The sequence below is a fragment of the Neopsephotus bourkii genome, unplaced genomic scaffold (genome assembly GCF_033783945.1).
Source record: "Neopsephotus bourkii isolate Nb327-2 ecotype Australia unplaced genomic scaffold, CSIRO-AGI_Nbou_v1 NB_196, whole genome shotgun sequence".
In the NCBI taxonomy this organism is placed as follows: Eukaryota; Metazoa; Chordata; class Aves; order Psittaciformes; family Psittacidae; genus Neopsephotus; species Neopsephotus bourkii.
The window spans coordinates 18,694,190-18,713,684 of NW_026900709.1; the positions used below are offsets into that span (position 1 = coordinate 18,694,190).

A 19,495-nucleotide genomic window follows, 5' to 3' on the forward strand; every position below is an offset into this window, starting at 1 on the left:
ATTATGCCAATGTGACATTTTCTGGGGTGACTGATATAATAATGTTTCAATGAAGGAAAGGAATAATCTAAAGGGATTGCATGCTTTGGCTTCCCATTTAAACTGTTTCATAGGTTGCTCTCCCATATCTGTTCTCCTGTACATTTCTTGATGTGGGAACTTAATGTTTTTGGTAATATTTCAACAATAAACAGTTAATGGTGGAGTGAGGAGGAAATGAATGAATAATCTATCAAAAACATCCCATTGCCAAATACAGCACTCTTGAACTTCAGTTTGCAGTTCTTTGTGTAAAATTATGTAGTGATGTCCAGCAATATTTTATTGCAAGTTATGTTTTGTAATACTTGAGCAATATATAACTGTGATCAATGTTGTGACCTCAGGGAAATTGCTTATATAATTACAGAAAGTTTACAGTAGTAAGACAAGGAATAGGAGAAAATATATCACTGTAAAATATAAATATGTTTAAATTACATTTAGGATTTGGAATAGTTCCTTGCTTGTGTTTTACAGAGTAATCTGTGATTTAAATCAGGTTTAGTTGTGGGTTTTTTTCTAAATTGGGTATTATAAATCAAGAGTGGTTGCTGCATATAGCACACAAGAGGATTTCTTATACATTTTAATGTTGCATAAGTAAGAAATACCAGTAGTTCAGCAGTAAAATTGCAAATGTAAGCAAAAGTGAAGATTTTTCTAAATTTAACTAGGTTGCATTTGTTTAGTAAACTCTAGCAATAATTTACTGTTTTATTGCATTTGCTGTTGAGAACTTGCTAGTTTTAAAAAAGTGGGCTGGGAAATAAAGGGAGCAGCTATGTTATAATTGCTCTGAAACTGGGGGGAGTAGGCAAAAATACTGAACAGTCTGCATACAGTAGGTTAAAGTAGAGAAAATAAATCTTGGCAAGATAATATGCGTCTGCAGAATTGTTTGTTTTAGATGAAGGAACTTTTAGCTGTGTGCATTCTGTATTTGGGGGTTAGCACGATTTCTAGTAAAAACATCGAGCTCAAGATGTTGTGGTTATGCCATCTTAAGACTTTGGAGGCATGAAAGACAAAGAGGCAGCTTTTCTTATTAGTGAGTTTCATTATGCAAAAAGTAGAAATCCAGGTAGTTATGCTTTAAAATGCAACAAACACATTTGCTTTGTAAGTAAGGAGGTTTAAGACTTGATTTGAATTTGCTCTGTACTTCTGCTTATGCATACTTTATATCTGGCTAGATTTCTATATCAGTCTGTTGTTATAAAACCTGGCTTAGTTTAACTGTGGTTTGAAAGAAGTGAATGCTAGGATTGGGCTGGATGATGTTGATTAATAGGTGTGCGAGGGTGAAAGACTCCAGGGCCAAGCAGTAGGTCCATCTTGGTGGCATCTGATGTTGATTGGCTTTGTCCTGCGCGGCTGCACTGGAAGAGCGGACATTAAGATTAAGTGATGCTGTCGTGTTGAGGAGCGCTGCACTGCATCATTCTAGGAAGAGACAGCTGTGGTGGTTAATCCTTCATCACCAAGGGAGTGCTGCCAGCAGAAAGATATACAGCCAAAGATAACCCTCCATAACTTGTGCTAAAGATCAGAAAACTTTGAATTCACATCCATCTGCTTAGTCTGGGGTGAAGATGAAAGATAGGCAGAATAGGAAATAAAAAAAGCCTCTTGTGGGATTAATCTTAGACAGACCATGCAGCACACAGTGAAAAAGCAGGAGCTAAATTTTTACATGTATCTTAAGAGAATTGGATCATTCACGATACAGAAATTAACCTTTACTTCGATTGCTGTAATGTTCATACTCATGATGCTTATTTAATATGTACACCACATCTTTTGAGAGAGCAGTTTCAAGTGTAAGGTTTAATAAAGACAAGTGTCTGTTAATGCCGCACTTCTAACTAACTGATACACAGGAATGGATGACAATGGAGCTTTTAGCATAATCTGTAGTAGAGAACTTTGTTATTTACTTTTATAGTTAGCAGGTCAATTCCAAATTGTTATTCCTCAGACAAGAATACATATGCTGTCTTGAATGGTTGTGAACAGAGGCAGCTATGTTGTTATGCATATACATATTCATACAATATGAGAACCATTCATATTCATACAAAGTGAGAACCATTGCAAAGCCTAGCTGAAGTTGTCATCTTTGGAAATTAGTTGATATGAAAGGATAAGATAGCCAAGAGGAAAAGCTATACAAATATATTGCCTTGGAGGGTGTCTTCTAAGCAATAACTAAATTAATAAAATACAGTTCAATTGCAGCAGTTACTGATAATAATTTGAGACATTTATCCATTATTTTAATGTAGACTGTTGTTTTAACACACATTTCAAACCTTAGAGTAGTATTTTAAAAAAAAGTTCTGTATTGAATGGTGGAGAAAAGGGGGCAATGCACTCATAATGGTGATTGTTTTTGCTGTGACCTCAGGTCTGCTTCTCATTCAGCTGTTTGGCAGTGATTTGGTGAACCTCATGTTGTCTATTTAATGCCTGTATGCTATAGGTTGTCTATAAAAAAAACTGAAATGGAAATTAGTTGCTTGGTTGGCATAAAGGCTTAGTATAGGCTCCTAGATTTGTTGTTCCATCAATACATGTTTCTCTACTACCTGGGCATAGTGAAGCTGTAGGAACCTAAATATTTAATCTGTGGGGAAGATTATCTGCCCTAAGACATAGCGAAATGGATTCTCAGTCAATGTCCATGGGTATTAGGCACCAAAATCTTTGCAAAGTCTGGCCCAGAGGGTTCAGTGTTCTCTCAAGTTGGTATTTCATACAGTGCAATTACTGCTGCACTACACTTTGTTCAGAGGCTGGGAATTGTTAGCAGTGTTAGTGTACTGAGTAAGAAGATGTTTTTATATATATATGTTTTTGAAATTCCTCTCTCTACTTAACATGTCAGGTTTTTCTTCTCTAGGGGCATGGATGCTTCAGATAGAGTAACTGCATTTTATCAAAGCCAAAATTTCTTTAGTGTTTGGCTAGCTATAAAATACATTATGACTTTTTCTTTCTGAAACTATTAGGAATCAGTGTCTTACAGTGTTAAGTGTGATACTTACTTGAACTTTGGTAGTAGATGTGAAGTATTTTGGTCAGGACCTGCTGAAGTCCTTTGAGATTAATAATGCTATAGGTATAGGTTGCCTTGGATTAAGAAAATTCAGAATGAAAGATGTAGTAAATCTGTTGATGTCTTCTCAAGTGTGTAACGAGGTAGTGTTTTAGTTTCTGTTTTTATTGAGCTTATTCACTTTCCTATAATCATAAAAATACCAATTAAAAGGTTTTGTCATTTGCAGAGAGAGTTAGTTGCATCAGCAAAGTGCCCCTCAAAACCATCTGCACTTCTTGTCTCGTTTTTCTTGATAAATTCATCCTACAGTTAAATCTTAGGTTATGACACTTCTCCGATAAAGGTATAATATATATTAATGTGTCATTTGAATTTAATTAGAAATAATGAACCAATAAATACCAGTTGATATCACATGGGACAAGTATTTCTAAGCAGGCTAAGTGTGTTAGTGAGTTAATTTCACATTTTGGCAAAAATCCTAATTACTTTAGTATCTGCATTACAGTATTATCTTCAAAATCAGAATGGCATTTTTGGCTGTTATAAGTGAAATGGAAAAAAATGAAGTTTGGATAGGTTTATATATTTGGAGGAAGAGGTATATATAAGCAAATATGTGAAAAATGACCACTGCCTTTTCTTCATTAACTGTTCGGCAGATTCATCAAAGGAAGAATAAGAAACAATGTAGCAGGAGGAATATAGGCTGAACCTAAGGAGAAATTTTCACACAACAAACACTGTAAACATGGGAATGGACAAATGAATGCAACTTCTCAGGAGGGTTCTTTTTTTAGTTTGTTTATTTTTTATTTTTTAATTTTTAATCTTGACTACAAACTGCCTAAAAGTGATTGTATCTACAAGTATGGGATGGATGAGGGAATCTTTGATCATTTGAGGTCCGTTTTTAGTCTTGCTCTCCTCTGATGTTAAATTTGGTAATGCCTTACTGGTACCTTTTGAAAGTTCTGGCAATTTAGAGCTAATGAAAATCCAAATGTTTAATAGAACAAAGGTTGAACTGAACAAAGTTGTTCATGATGAACACTAAAATGCCAACAATTAGAAAGGAATGGGTTAATACATTGACTAATGTTGTAGGTTTATGAGAACTGGCCTTTCTCTTTGTTCTTTTATATCATATACATTTATCATGGTCAACCTGGCAACTGAAGCAAATAGCTACTTAAGTTGTAAAAAATGAATCACTGCAATTTCTTGAACTGTATGATATCATGAAGCCTAATAATATTATACAATAGAAGTTGTAAGGAAGTTGTAAACCTTGGGATATTTTGCCCCACTTTTTTTTTTTTTTAATTTTTTTTTAATGAGCCACAAGTATTTGCTACTATTTATATGGAAAAACAAATATGTGTTTAATAAAGCTGTAATTTCCTGTCCACTGGTAACGACTAATGGTGAGTGCACACCTTCTGCTGTTGCGTAAACCCCAGTGTATTTAGAAATGGTTCAACTGATGGATTGTGTGAAGAACTGGATGCAAGCTCTTTGACTTAGAAGCTTCTTAAGAAGCAACAGGGACAAATAAAAGTTTGAGCTTTCCCTTTAAAAGGAAAATGGTGCTGCATGTTCCATCCTCTCTGCAGTGTAGACCAGAAGGTAAAAGCTAATATGTATTTGTTGTGTCAGCATGTTTTCACACTGCTGGACATTGCACGTTTACAGCTGGTTCTTATGCAGCTGTCAGGGTATAATTGATGAGCATCATCATTTAAAGTGTAAAAGAAAATGTCTTGGCATAGAGAGACATGATAAAGTGCCATCTACCAGGAATTGTGGACATATGTGGTCACCATTTCCTTTTTCTTCTCTGTCTCTGCATTTCTTTGTTGCCCTTGCCAGAATCTACAGAAGTCATCAGGAACAGCTAAGCCCAGCCTCCAGCCTTCTAATATCACTTTGGTAGTTGTCAGATCATATGAAATGTCAAAATTCATGTGCCCTTCATGAAGAGATATATTTAGTACAGCTGCTGCATACCTACGTAGTATCTCTGACATTGACATATTAGTTATGCTGTCTTTTGCAATCTGATATCTTTAAATTTGCCACCTTGTTAAGTTTTGATTAATGTGATTCCATTTCACTAAAGTAATTGGCTTGGCCTGTTGTAGAAAATAATCAGCCTTTCTACGGAACAAATGCTAGAACATGCTAATGAGGGAGTGAGTTCGTTAAATTGATGGCGTGGAGTGACAGTTATTAATGATTGTTATGATAAACAGACGAGTGCGAATTGGGATGAGTTGGGCAAAAGTGACAGTTTAAAAATAACGTATATTGGAAAGTACTAACGAAGTAATATACTGTTAGGAAAACAATCATGCAAGTTGTCAAGGGAAGAAGTGTAATTATACAGCTGCACAAGCTGCCTGGGAGGACAGGGACCTGGCTGATAATGGACACGTTTTTTCTTGGCAAGGGGAAAATATGTTATAGCAGAGAGGAGTACAGATTGATAAATTAATTGGCCTTTCTCATTGTTCCAAGAGCAAACTTGGCCAGCAGTAGCCAAGCAGGTTAGGTAAATAAATGAGGTGACCAGTGCTTCCCCTGCATCTGACCCATTCACTGCCCTTGCTTTTTAATCCACCTATGCAGGAACTGTCCCACTGCCAAGTCCAACTGGCTAGGGTGTTCACATATATATAGGCTTCCTGGAAATATTTATGACTTTTTAAATTGACATGCTTTGTATTATGAAGAGTTTTTTCTGAGGATGAAGTTTAATTATAATGAGCCATCAGCCTTATGCAAAGTGGTATGAAAGTGAGATGGAGGATGCAAATGTGCTGATTTTTAGGCTGACTTCCCTGTTCTCTGAAAGCAAAATTTGGATAGAGCTGTCTGTCTGAAAGGTTGGGAAAAAAAAAAAGGATATTAATTGCTAGTAGGGGTGTTTGGGAGGTAGAGGTATGGTGTTACTGCTGCTTATTGTTGTGTAAGTTTGGTGCTAAATAGCTTGAGGTTGTTGGCTCTGGGAGAGAGACATTTGTATCTCTGAGACTGACAGCAGTGCCATACGTAATTCAGCTGTCAGATTGACTGTGTAGTTGACTCAGTGAAAGAGCTGAGGAGAAATGTTGAATACTATCCTGATACAAAGGAGAGACAAAGTAAGTAGGCCATTATAAAAAAAAGTGAAACGGGCATCAGAAAAATTCCATATGGACAGTGGTGCTCCAACTGCTTCCGAAGGTTGCCATTAATAAGAATACTAGTTAGCACATTGCGGATCAATGCTCTAACTGTGATCTCTGCTCTAATGCAGAGGATTGTGATGGTACATTTGGGCAGGTGTGGAACTGAGTGGTCAGTGCTGTTCCACTTCTTTTAATTGCTTGTTTATACTGCCTTGCATTTAAATATTACCTTTCCTCCCTGGAAATATGAGCAAATTACCATATTCTTCATAAAGATTGTGGATGTGATTTTGAAAATGTTGGCTAAGAGGAAATGCTGTCATCACTGGCAAATTCCAGCTGCTCGGGACACACCAATGAGTAGAAGATGGAGAAGAGTTTAGATTTTATATGACAGGATACAGCCGTATCAGCACTGAATGGAGTCTGTAAAATGCTTACGTAGCTGGTCTGCTAGGTGTTTTACTGGATTCAGCTTGGTGCTGGTCTTGCATGGGCTCCAATAATTATGTTACCAATTTGTTGTGGTAGCCCTCAAGAACATGACCTGTTCACTAATCCTGCCATGTTTCCTTCACTGCCCTAGCTTTCTAATTTCTGTTGCAGGTACTAGTTTGTATAGTCTTAGACTTTTGAACGCTGATTAACCAGATACAATCATCTAACCAAAATAAGCAAGGATAATAATCCTCTTCATTAAATAATTTGAGTCTACACCTTTATCCTAATAGTTTGTTATAGGTAAAACCCTACGAGTCACTGGTTTTCACTGTTCATGTAAGGAAGAAAAAAAAAGAAAATTTGGTTTCCACAGAACTTGTAATTTTCCTAATAGTGTCCTAGATTCAGTGTGTGTCAGGTGTAGCTCAGGGAACTGCTAATTACTATCTTAATGCCATTTATTGTATATAGATTCTATTATACTGAACTTTATTGTTTAATTCAGAACCTGCAAATCAGTGACTAAAATGCCCCTTTTTAAACAAAAATGCACCAATTTCCAAATTTGTTTGTAACAGGTGAAAACAGGCATTAAATTCCAAACTATACAGCACTTCTTCATGCTGAATTCTTGTTTTTCCATCATATCACTTCTTGAATGGCTTTATGTTTAAACAATTACGTAAGCCTTCTCTTTCAAACCAGATTATAAGACAGGGAAGCAGCCTTAAGGAAATCTTCATTTCAGTATTTGTAGTTTCACTTCTGGCTCTCAACACACTCTGTTTATACTTTGCTTCCATTGCCAAACCCTTAGTTTAGTACCTTATTCTTTTCTAGTCCAGAGGGATAGTATTCCTTTTGGTCTCTCTGACTTTTAGGATATGCCTGCATTGCCATTTTAAGCTGGATAAAGCTTGTGCTTTTGAAGTACCTCTTCTGCTCTTCCACATTTATTGAATTGCGTTTTGCTCTGCAGAGTCTAGATTCTTTTCTAATGAAGTTGAACTGGAGGATGTCCTTCAGAGGTATAGCTGCTGCTGAGCCTTCAGTCTGTGGAAACAGATTACATTAAATTCTTATGAAAATCCTCCAAAATGCATCTAATGTTGGACATTAGGTCCTTCACATTAGATGTTTTCCCCTGGAGGTCTGCTGCATTTGGACATCACTATTTGCTCATATAGATATAGTCAGTCTTGATAATACTTTAAAGTAAATATTCATATGGTGTTACTGTTCTGTGTCTTTTTACTTAACCCCATTTTTTCTCTTCATTTCTGCCTAGCTGCACTGCTTATTTCTGTCTGGTGCACAGCATCACTACTGGTTTATTTAGGGATAAGGGTGCTAGTCAGGGTGGCTTGAGGCCATCTGGTAAACTTTACTTCTGCCTTTGCTCTGTTATCCATGATGCCTCTTGAGTTTGACCATTAACTTGTATGTTAAAAATTCATTTCTTATTGAGACTACCTAAAAAATTTTTATTTTATTATTGAATTTGTCATATTGCCTCCTCTGTTAACCTCTTTGATTGGGTTCTCTTTAATTCGGTCCCACGAATTATATTAGTCATTTCAATTACTTTTGTCTTGAACAAAATTTATCCTTGAAGGAACTTATCCTTCCTGTCTTTATATTTTGTGCTTAAACCTCATGCTTTGTATAAAAGAGATTATAAAGCCTTTTGAACAGGAAAGATTCTTTTGTCTAAAAGATATATAATGAAGTGTAATTTTTTTTTCCATTTGCCTCTCTAAATGCACATTGTTTGCATTTTCAATATGGAAGGGTAATTGATTTTGTGTGTTTCTTATCATAATAAAATGATGGCTTGGCTCTTAGGCATGGAATTTGAATTTGGAGGAGCTCTCATTTAACCTTTTTGTTTGAGCCAATGTTCATGTAGCAAGAATGCTGTAAGAAAGACTTCTCATTTCTTTTTGGTAATAGCAAAATCAGTTGACTGGGTGTCTGTGAAGAGTGTTTCTTCTATGAGACTGAAAACTTAAGTGGGAGTGGGTGAGTGGAAGCTAACTGCAATATGAATATTGAGAAATGGTAAAATCTACTGTTTGGGTCTAGGTTTTATTCTGTTCTCTGTAGCTGTCCTCTCATAGAATCATAGAATCAGCTAGGTTGGAAAAGACCTTTAAGATCATCAAGCCCAACTGTTACTCCAGAACTACCACTAAACCATGTCACTAAGGGCTACATGTGGTTTGAACGCTTCCGGGGATGATGGCTCCACCACTTCCCTGGGAAGCCTGTTCTAATACCTCACCACCCTTTCGGTGAAGAAATTTTTCCTAATATCCATTCTAAACCTCCCCTCTCATAGCTTGAGACTGATTACTCCTGTTCTGGCACTTGTTACTTGGGAGAAGAGACCAGCTACCTCCTGGCTCCACCCTCCTTTTAGGTAGTTGTAGAGAGGCCATAATGAAGCCACAGTACTATTGTAGTTACACAACATTTTCCTCATGATAAAATGGGAATGATATTTGCTTTCTTTAGGTGGAACACTAAAACTTTTATGTATTAATATTATGTAGCAAACTTAAGTGCAGTTGGAGGGAATTGGCTCCTGAAGGGTAGTATATGGAATGTATTTTATAAGACAAGTTCACTGAAACATGAGAAGGTGCTAAAATACATCTCTGTATGGATGTGAAATAATAAGTTGCTAACTTAATTTGAAAAGCTATTTACAATTTTAATGCTCACATGGTAAAGAATATTTTACTTTCCAGGCAGTTTTTTAGCTTTTTGTTTAAATTTCTGAGGGGACATGTTTTCTATATAGTCTTAAAGTAAAGTCTGAGTTTTCTAGGTTACACTATTCTTAAATTGTGTTCTGATGTCGTATGCCATTCTCATGGTCTTCTCTGAGGCAATCACAGCAATATTAAGCAGTTATCAAAACAAAGCTTCGTAAGAGGTGCCTGCTGCTTTTTCAAACTCTCAGAGTTATAAAAGTGCCTACATCTTAGAATGAGCAATCACTTCTGGTTTGGTTTTTTTTTTTTTTTTTGTAGGCTAAAAAGATTTTAATTTTATATCTTTCTATCACTTTTGTGAAATCTGTGTAATAGTCTTTGGTAAATCTGATGTAACTTGGCTTTGTTTGAGATAGCATTAATAACAGTTATTTCCCAGAGGTACTGAACAAATAGGATCTACAGCTGTTGTAAAAGTTGTGAAGAAAAAAATTATTTATTTTGTCCTTATTCTGATCTGTATAGATGTAGAGAAACCTTATTTTTTTGTTTGTCATAATACAAGAAGGATTTAGATAGAGAATGGGAGGTTGTTTTGAGTTGTAACAGGCAGTATTAGGTGGCATATGGTTCACAAGGTGAATCCGGGCTGTGTCCAAACAATATGTATGAGTAACTTCAAGATTAGCAGGAGTCAGGATTAGCATCCTTAAAGAACAACATGTTACTGCTATGCACAGGCTTCTACTTCTGACAATAGCTTTGCTTCATGAATATAGACACCTATTGTACTAATTCTCATAAGAAAATTATGGTGTACTACTCTGAGGCTTTTCTTTTTTCCTTCTGGGGAAATAAAGCATGTATTTTTAGGTTGTTACCTCTGGAGACTGAGTGCCAGTGCATGTCATGAATTATGTCCGCCACTAGCTGTGGAACTGGTGAGTTAGTTCCTACCCAGGGAAATGGGTGGAGTTGGTGGAGGTGACGAGGTGGATACCTCTCCAAAGGTATCCAGCTTTGTTTGCCCTGAGGGAAGGGTCCTGCCAGCCTCTTGGCTGTAGAGGAGCTTCAGTGTGACTCCAATGCCATACTGAGGAGTGAATTTGCCCAGAGAACAGGCAGTGTGAAGTCTGGTGGTGTTAGAGAGAAGGAGCTCGAGCTGCGAAGGAAGATCTGCTGCTCTGTGGGCACCGAGTGCAACTGTGTGAGAAAGCAGTGATTAGGTATTTAGGGGCTGGAGCAGACCTGTCAGGAGAAATGTCTTCAAGGGTAGCTGCTGCTAAGAACATTTTGCTTTCCTAGGGTATATAGAGAGATAGTCATACTTCCAGTTCTTCTGTATTCAGTATTCTAGGTCATTGAGTATCTGCTTTAAGAGTAGCAAGTGGAAACTGACAGACAAGCCTTTACCAGGATGGAGGAGAGACTGCAGTTGAGAGCTGGGATGACTTTTGCAGCTTACCGGCCTAAATTCTCCTGAAATGGTCACCTTAGACACACTCTTGACCCCTCCCTTCCTCCTTCCCTCAAAGCAATCCCAACTGTTTCCACCTGGCATTCTAAAAAGAGCGTGCTAGTTGGAAAATAATCAGTCCTTCTAACAGCTCCACCGATCTGCTTTTATACTGTGCAAAGCCAGAAGGTGAGCTGTATTTACCACCTCTGGTGCTATAATGAAATAATCATTAAAGAATTAAAATGGCCTACAGTTAATTTTAAATGGTAATACATACTAAAGGAAAAGCAAAAGTGAACCATGCCTTGAGTAATGACTGGTGTCCAACTATCCTTTGGTCTTTCAGGTGTGGGGTTCTTACTTTTATATGTCTGTAAACTGGGAGAGGAGTTTTGAGGTGATACTACAGGAAGAGTTTGACATGAGAGAAGTCATGGCTGGGCAAGAGGAGTTTTACTTCACTGTAACCACCTTTCCATGCCTGTGGTTGGTGTTCCCTGTAACCTGGTGTGGACAAGTGAATTTTACTTTATATGATACAGTGGTGTGCACTTCCTTTATATGCTGAAATCTTTGCCCGTGTTTTGTATTTCAAGCTAAAAGCCTAAACAATGTTTTCTGTTTTTGTGGTTGTTGCTGTTGGTTAGTTGGTTTGTTTTAGGTTTTTTTTTGGGGGGGGGGTGGGGTAGGACATACAGGGTATGAGTGCTGTTAGTAATGTTGGTAACTTGTGGCCAAGTATGCTAAGCAGTTTTTATGTTATTTGATGAGTCAGATCTAGGCCTTCCTAGGATTATCAGCTAAAGGCAGGTATGCCTACCTATAGATTAGTGGAAGCGTCGAGGCAACTGTTGAATTTTCAACAGATACAGGTGGTTTATCATAGGCATTACAGAATACTTTTGTTGTCAGTACCTCATATTTATAAATACTAGACCAGAGAAATCCTAGAACCAAAACAAGTTTACATTCTTTGGGAAAAGACTGTTTGAATGAACACAGCACCAACTATGGGTATAGAATAAACCTATGATAAAGCAAAAAGTGAGAGAACTCCATGATACATATGGGAAAAAAAAAAACCCAACCAAACAAAAACAACCCCCAAACCAAAAGGCAGATTTGGAGTGGTGGTAAGGAAGTACTTGTGTAGCAGCTGTTTTAAAGCATGCTACTCATCAGTAAAAAAATACTTCTGGTCAGTGTTCCTGCAGTATCTGACTGTGTCTCAGAAATTGTGCTGTTGGTAGTGAAGCTGGTTACTCTGGGAGACTGATGGCATTGAGTCTTTGAGTTGTGTTTGTTGCTGATCATATTTGTTTACTTTCTCTAAGGTGCTATGGCTGAAGGCTGTTAGGGAAGGCCAAGTTTTAATTGTCCGATCTCAGGTACATACCAGTATGCAGCTACACTTTATCCAGCAGCCCACATACTGGCGGGACTTTTCTGAGGAACAGCTATTGAACTGCTGCTCAGGACCCTATTCTTGAAAGTGAAAGCTGTCAATTATATGTTTTCATTCAAGTAACTGGAAAATATACTTGCTCCTTTTTTCTGCTGTCCATAAAAATATTGTCTCTGTTGGAAAAGGCAGTGAAACACAAATCCTTTTGGCAGAATTTCTATTACACCTTTTATTTTCTGAGGATTGGGTTAGTGAATTTCCTGTTGTTTTGGACTCGCGTTTTAGTCAGCATTTCTAAAACCTACTCTACACTGCAGGAGAAAAGCTAAGTTGGATGTGAGAGGGAAGTGGCATCTCTCTGAGCTGACTATCTAGTGATTTTCAGTACATAACACAGTCATGAAAGAAAGCAACACAGTCATGAAAGAAAGCAAGTTACTGGAATAGGTTATCATTAAGCCTTGCTTTTCAGCGGCAAACAATCACCCCTACCCCTTCTCTGTGCCACAGCTAAAATAACTCAAAAAGGGTAAACATTTTTCTGTTCCAGGTGTTTCAGTTTCTAAGACTTATATAGCTTCCACCTGGAGCTTTATTCACAGTTATCTTGTGTAGATCCATCTCCCAGTTTCAGTTGAGAGGACTTGGTGGGAAGCAGAAAGTCCTGTAGCTACTTGTCCTGCAGTTTAGCACCTTCAAATAAGGTTAATGAACTTGAAGGATTTGGAAGAAATGTTTTGGAAGCAAAAGACACAGGGATACTCTCCTGTTGGAAAGAATTGGTGCCACTTTAGTCCCTGAAAAGAAAGAGACTTAGAAATAGGGCCTTGTGACTGTATGCTGCTACCAAAGGAGGTAATGTTAGCTTTCTTGCTTTACATTATTACTCAACTGTGATTTGTCTTAGCTACATATAGCATTGCTATTTCATTGTGCCTGCAAAACATGTTTTGTAGCAACCTTCTTTGCTATCAGTGGTATATTCTGAGAATTAGAAATTCTAGGTTTGTGTTTTCTCTTCTGGTTCCTTTCTGGAGAATGGAATGGACTTCAGTGCATGAGACTTTCTTAGCAGTTTGTTCAGTCTTCATCAGAGAGGCTAGGTGGGATTCACTGGCATAGGCCATGATGTTCTAGATATCTCCACCATTTTTGTGATGCCTTCATGTTCTGGAAAAGTCAGCTTAGGTTTGTTTATGGGGCATATTCAAGAAGAATGGTCTTTCTGCTGAGACCGAAGGTGGGGGAAAGAAGTCTGTTTATGCTTTGAAAATAAAACTTATTTAGTTGTGAGCAGTAAACATCCTTGAGGCATAAGATGTCATCTAAGAAAAATGATTCTTTATTGTTATTATCTAAACATAACTATTGCTAACCTTTGCTGACATTTAAAGATATATAGCAGTGGATTTTGTGGAATTGAATAATAATTTAAATTTTGTACAGCACTGAGATCTCTTCATGGTCAATCCATACTAATCTCTGTGTCCCATTATGCAATAGATTTGGACAAAATGACAGCAGAATTCTTCGCATGCTTGTATTGGGGATGATAGATACTATTAATGGATTTTAGAATGAATGGCATTATTTTTAGGCTGGAACAAGAAATACACATTGTCTATTTTTGGGTATTGGAAAACAGTTCAATTTTAGTTACTAACCCAGGTGAAGATAAAAGAATGCGCTTCCTATTGAGCTGGCATGAGTTCAGAATTCATTAGATAACAGACTTTCTTTCAAGCTTTACATGGGATAGTGAAGGGAGCAAGCCAGCAGTAGTGTTTTTGTGCCTTATTAGCTATTCTCACTGTATGTAATGCAGGAAGTATTAATTGTCACTCATTGATTTGTTACAGAGAGTAAGACTGAGGAAAATTCAATTCTCTTTGTACCAAATATGGGGGGGAGTGTGCTAAAAATGTGTTGTTTTCTAGGGATGCTAATTCTGAAAAGCAGAGATAAGTTATGGAATTCATATGGAGCAGTTACTGATAATTCTTATCTGTGGTTAAGGAAACCTGATTAGGCACTAATTAATGAATGTTTTATTGCAATAATCAAATATGATAGTATGCTTAAATATTAGAAGTTGTAACAATATTTTATAATAATTTTACACTGTATGTTATTATTATAAAATATTGTAACTTGTGAAATGAACTCTAATAATTTTTAAACTGAATCCAGCTTTCATAAAATAGGATGGTTCCATGGTGTGGTTTAGGAATGTGAAGTCAACACTATAAATTATTTGTTTATTACTGTCTATCTCTGCTATTTTTACTGTGAATGCAGAATAGTCACTATAGAAGTCTATTTCCATTGCAGCTTCTTAAAGCAACTGTTTGCTGTTGGACTTTCTTACTTGCTATCTCAGCAATTTAGCAGATGCAACTATCTGGATACAGGAGAGGGACTCTTCATCAGGAACTGTAGTGACAGGACAAGGGGTAATGGGTTTAAATTTAAACAGGGGAAGTTCAGGTCAGATAAAAGGAAGAAGTCCTTTACTGTGAAGGTGTTGAGGCACTGGAATAGGTTGCCCAAAGAAATGGTAAATGCTCCATCCCTGATAGTGTTCAAGGCCAGGTTGGACAGAGCATTGGGTGACATGGTTTAATGTGAGACGTCCCTGCCTATGTCAGGGGTTTGGAACTAGGTGATCTTAAGGTCCTTTCCAGTCTTAACCATTTTATGATCCCTCTCTTCCGGCTTGCAGAGGATTTAGATGAGATGCAGTAGAGCCCTTTTTTTTCCTAATAATAATGATAATCCCATGGTGTGGAGTTGAAATCTAATCCTTTCAGGGCTTTTTTTTTTTTTTTTTTTTTTTTTTCTGTATTTGATCTGCCTGTTATAACTAACTCAAGTGAGTTAAACGAGATGGAGAATGTGAATTCTTTAGTGTGTATGTGCATCTTGCTTTATACATATTGGGCAGATTACACACATAGTTTTAAAAAGGAATAAATCCACTTTACAAAAGCTTTGCAAGTGCAAAAAAAGTTCTGTACCAACTAAAAGCAAAGCAGGCATAGAAAACTGATGTAGTATTGTCAAGTAGCACACAGCTCATGGAAATATGCTACATGACATCATCCTTTAAAGTTTATCTTGTTTGCAGCATTAGTATCCCAATAGTCACTTGACAACTTTTAGTGTTAAGAACCTTGCATACACAGATTTTCATTTTGAGAATCTAGGTACTTCAGCAGGTACATGTAACTGATAAATCTTTTTGTAGTTGTCAAAACAACTTTGTACTTTTTCTTTTTCAACTAAAAGCACTTTGACAGTCTGAAACCTGGTATATCAATAGGGAAAGCAAACAGTCTATTAATTTTAGTACCACATTTCACTGAGAGTTTTGACATTTTTGAAATATATCACTTCAAACAGTGAGACAGAGATGATTAAAGGTTGTTACTGGCAAAAATGTTGTTGGTTATTGATGGTACTGATATCACACAGGGACATCTTCGCATACTGGTAAAGTCTTGTTTGAAAACCAGTGTAATTTGACTGTATGGACTCTTATCTCATTATAGTCTGAGCACTAGTTTCTATGCCTTGAGGGCTTCAAAAAAAAACCCAAAACAAACCCAACTGAAAAAAACCCCAACCCTGACCTAGTTGCTGCTTGGTGATTGTCATTGTTTGTAGCTTACCTGTCAGTTCTCAGTTTTGTTGATGTGTGGAACAACGTTGTCCTGATGTCTAAAGTCACTCACAATTAACTTGAACCAGAGATGCTGCTAGAGAAGGACTGGTTTGGAAAGATAAAACAGACTACAGGGATTCGAGATTTGTTTTTCAGTCTGGGAAAATTACTGTGTGTTTGTCCATAGTGTGAGCTGCAGCCTGAAACAGGCTCTTTGCAGAAACCCTGTGTGTTCCCAGTTTCCTCAGTGCAGTTATACTGCCTTTTGGTTTGTCATTCTTTCTATGTTTAAATGGATAATTTTCTCCTTTTAAGCTGTTGAGAAATCACAGATATTATTGCGAATGTCTTGCCAGACACCAAAAGTAAATGGAAATACACAGTTGTCTTGTGCAGTTTCCCATCTGATGTGAAAGCACTCTCCAGTGTGGTCTTGCAGAAGATGATGCTTAAAAAAAAAGGTGGTGCAAACCTTATTTTTTAATAGCATTGTTTTTATGGAGCTCAATCCATTAAGGTAATATGAATATTCTGCTCTTTGTGCCAGGGAAGGAAAGTGAGTGACATAATATAAGCATGTAAGAGTTGTCTGACTTGAATCTGGGGTACTGTGAAGGAGACTTGCAGTGTGTGCTCAGGGTGTGCTGGAATCTGTGTGCTCAGTCTGTCGCAGACAACTTCTTAACTCATGTACATAGCATTGTTTGGCTCACTCTATGTGCTTGGATTACATAATCTGTGACAGTTTAAAGCTTTCTCAAATTTCCCTTGAAAGATGAACCTTCTAAACTTTGCTAGAATGAAGTTTAGAATTAGTGTTTATTTACTTGTGTGAAAAACCTTTGTGTTAATGAAAATATATTCATGTTTCTTTGCATTTTTAGAGAATTTAGTTGTTAATTTAGATACAGGTTTTTTTTAATGAAAACACCAGAACCTTTTAGCTGAAAGGTCGTTAAACAGTAGAGTCTGGCTATCTGTTTCATTTTGGCTTTTGGTTTTTGTAACTCCAAGCTTTCTGTGTAGTATATAAATAGTTCAGCGCACTATGTGGTTAAAAAAAAAAAAAAGTAATTCAGGAAAAATTACTAATCAATGTTGGATAAATACAATATTCTAAGAGATCTGTAATCAAAGATATTCTGTGGAGAAGAAAATTGCTACCAGCTGAAGCTCTCAATATGTAGAATATATCTAGCACAAATTTATTTATCCAGCTTTCATTTGGCACGGGTGAGTAACATCTATGCTGATTTGTCCACTTACTTAGGGTTTTTTGTTGTTACTATTGACAGGAAAAAAACAGAACTATAATATGAGAATGATTGATTGTGGGATGGAGCCATAGGATGACTCATCCTATATAAACTAATAAAACAGATATTAATGGAAGCACATTTCACATGAGCTTGTTTCTTCAGTGGAGTTGTTTGGACTCCTGAGACTTGTCCTGACAATAGTTCCAGACACAATAATAATTTTTATTGCTTTTGCAAAGTGATTTTGAAAAGTATATAATTGAGATGAGGGTATCTGGAGATGACTTAGTTTAATCATTATACTGCCAAACTCTTGGCAGCACAATTAGATGGTTTTAAATTAACCGCATTTTGAAGGTATGGATATCTAGGACTGGAGATGTCCGTAGCAGTGCTAGCCTATCACTAATCATTCTACACTTACTAAAATTCTCCTTTTAACAACTTCAAAGCTGAAGTATGCTGGCAATCTGTATATTGACTTTGTTACAGAATTTCAAGGGAACTGCCTGTCCAAGAAGAGTTATTTAATGGGTGGTGGTAAAAATCAAGACTGGTACAGGCTTACCTGATGAGAACTGAAAGATATTCTCAACGAAAAAGGGAAAGCAGTTTACATACCATACAGCTTTTTCAGGTGCCAAAATTTACTCATACAGAACTAAACAGTGCTTTTCATCTGTCTGTGGTCCATTGAATCTCTAGACGGGTGCCCATCCTTTTGCTAGAATCACAATTCAGGTATTAAGAAAACCTCTAAATTACTTAACACAGGAGTATCGTATAGAGTTTCTAACAGAAACATGTATTTGAATAGGTGACTTCCTCATAGAGGAAAGATTTCTAGATTTAAATTGCAGAAAAATGAAACACTGCTGTTGGCCAATGGAATAGTTGTACAATGAGGTCCCAAGGCAGGGCCTTTTTTATTTCGTTTACTAAGTACTTATTCTCTGGAAGTTCTTGAAAAGGTGTTCATTTGTATGGAGGAAAAGGATTATTTGCAAAATGGACACTGTGTGCCTATAGCTTCTGGTGAGGGTGAAAATGAAGTGCCTGAGAAATCTTTACTTATCAGAAAATGTCCGAGTTTAGGATGTCTGCTAACATACAGTACAAAAGCAAATTTCCCAATATTAGAGTCAGTAACGCTACAACAATGTGCTGATTAGCTGAGGCTTTATCAGATTATAAACTCAAACTGTAAGAGGATTTGTCAAAAGGAAATGTAGAGGTGTGTGTGGGGGTTCTTGTTGGGTTTTTTTTGTTTTGGCTTGTTTAACTAGATGTAGATGAGGCAAAATTTGGAGAATAAATGCATTGAACTGAGAAAAATTTGAAATGTGCAAAATATTCCTTTTGTAATTTTTTATTATTATTTCTCAGGTATGAGCCTTATGAATGTTGATACTTCATATGCAATACTGATGCTGTTGTTCCCACTGTTGCCTTAATATCCATTTCTTTGATGTTGCAATGAGATTTTTTTGTTTGTTTTTCTTCTCTCAGCAAAGTCATTTGTATGTACCAGAGTTTCAGCTCGAGAGACAACCCACCAATATCTTCCTAGCACATAAGGATGTAACTCTACATTTAAATTTATTGTAAAACATTATGCTCATCTGTAATTATATTACTTTAAAATAAAGCCTTCATCCGCTCTAAGATCTTTTGATGTCCCTTCCCTGCTGACTCTTTTTTTTCTTGTTCCCACTTACGTTAATGTGAAGAGACAGTTGAGTAAATGCACAATGAACTTCAAAACCTAGTAATTGTTTTTCAGAAAGAATGAAACTTGTGAATTAGATATGGATTGTAAAAGAACACCAGAGCTGATTAGTGTTCGTTCGGTTTGCCTGCTGGACCGTTCTGACACCTGTCTTCCCGCTTTCCCCATAAATGCCATTGCTGATCCCTCTATACTGCCAGTCACATGACAGCCCAGGAGAACTTGTGGGTGGGAGTTAAAAGACTCCCAGTGAACCTTGTCAGGCTTAGCAATTCATGAAACTCAACATAAAAGGCAACGTTAAACAAAGATGAGTTGAATCCATTTACATGCAAACTGTAGTTATCTGTATGAAAAAAGCCGGGAAGGGTGGAATGTTGAAGGGGTTACTATTTCTTTCTTCCTTTTAGGATGTGTAGATAATGAGTTGTGTAGGGCTTAGAGGGGGGAAAATAAGCCAACTTTCAAGGCATTGAAAAATTGCTTTTTAGGAAAAATCCTTTTCATCCTAACCATCTGGTTGCATCTTGTTTACAGCACAG

At 36.9% G+C, this 19,495-nt stretch overlaps 1 protein-coding gene and 1 long non-coding RNA gene across 3 annotated transcripts in view; both read left to right on the forward strand.

The window, feature by feature from the left end:
- LRMDA (leucine rich melanocyte differentiation associated) overlaps positions 1-19,495 on the forward strand; it is a 673,598-nt gene that overhangs the window by 105,730 nt on the left and 548,373 nt on the right. The gene's annotated exons all lie outside the window — the stretch shown is intronic.
- Positions 13,031-19,495, forward strand: part of LOC133207389 (uncharacterized) — a 66,411-nt gene continuing 59,946 nt past the window's right edge. For both annotated transcript variants that reach the window (XR_009724028.1, XR_009724029.1), the window contains exon 1: positions 13,031-13,156. This is a non-coding gene — a long non-coding RNA (uncharacterized LOC133207389). The remainder of the gene's footprint in view (positions 13,157-19,495) is intronic.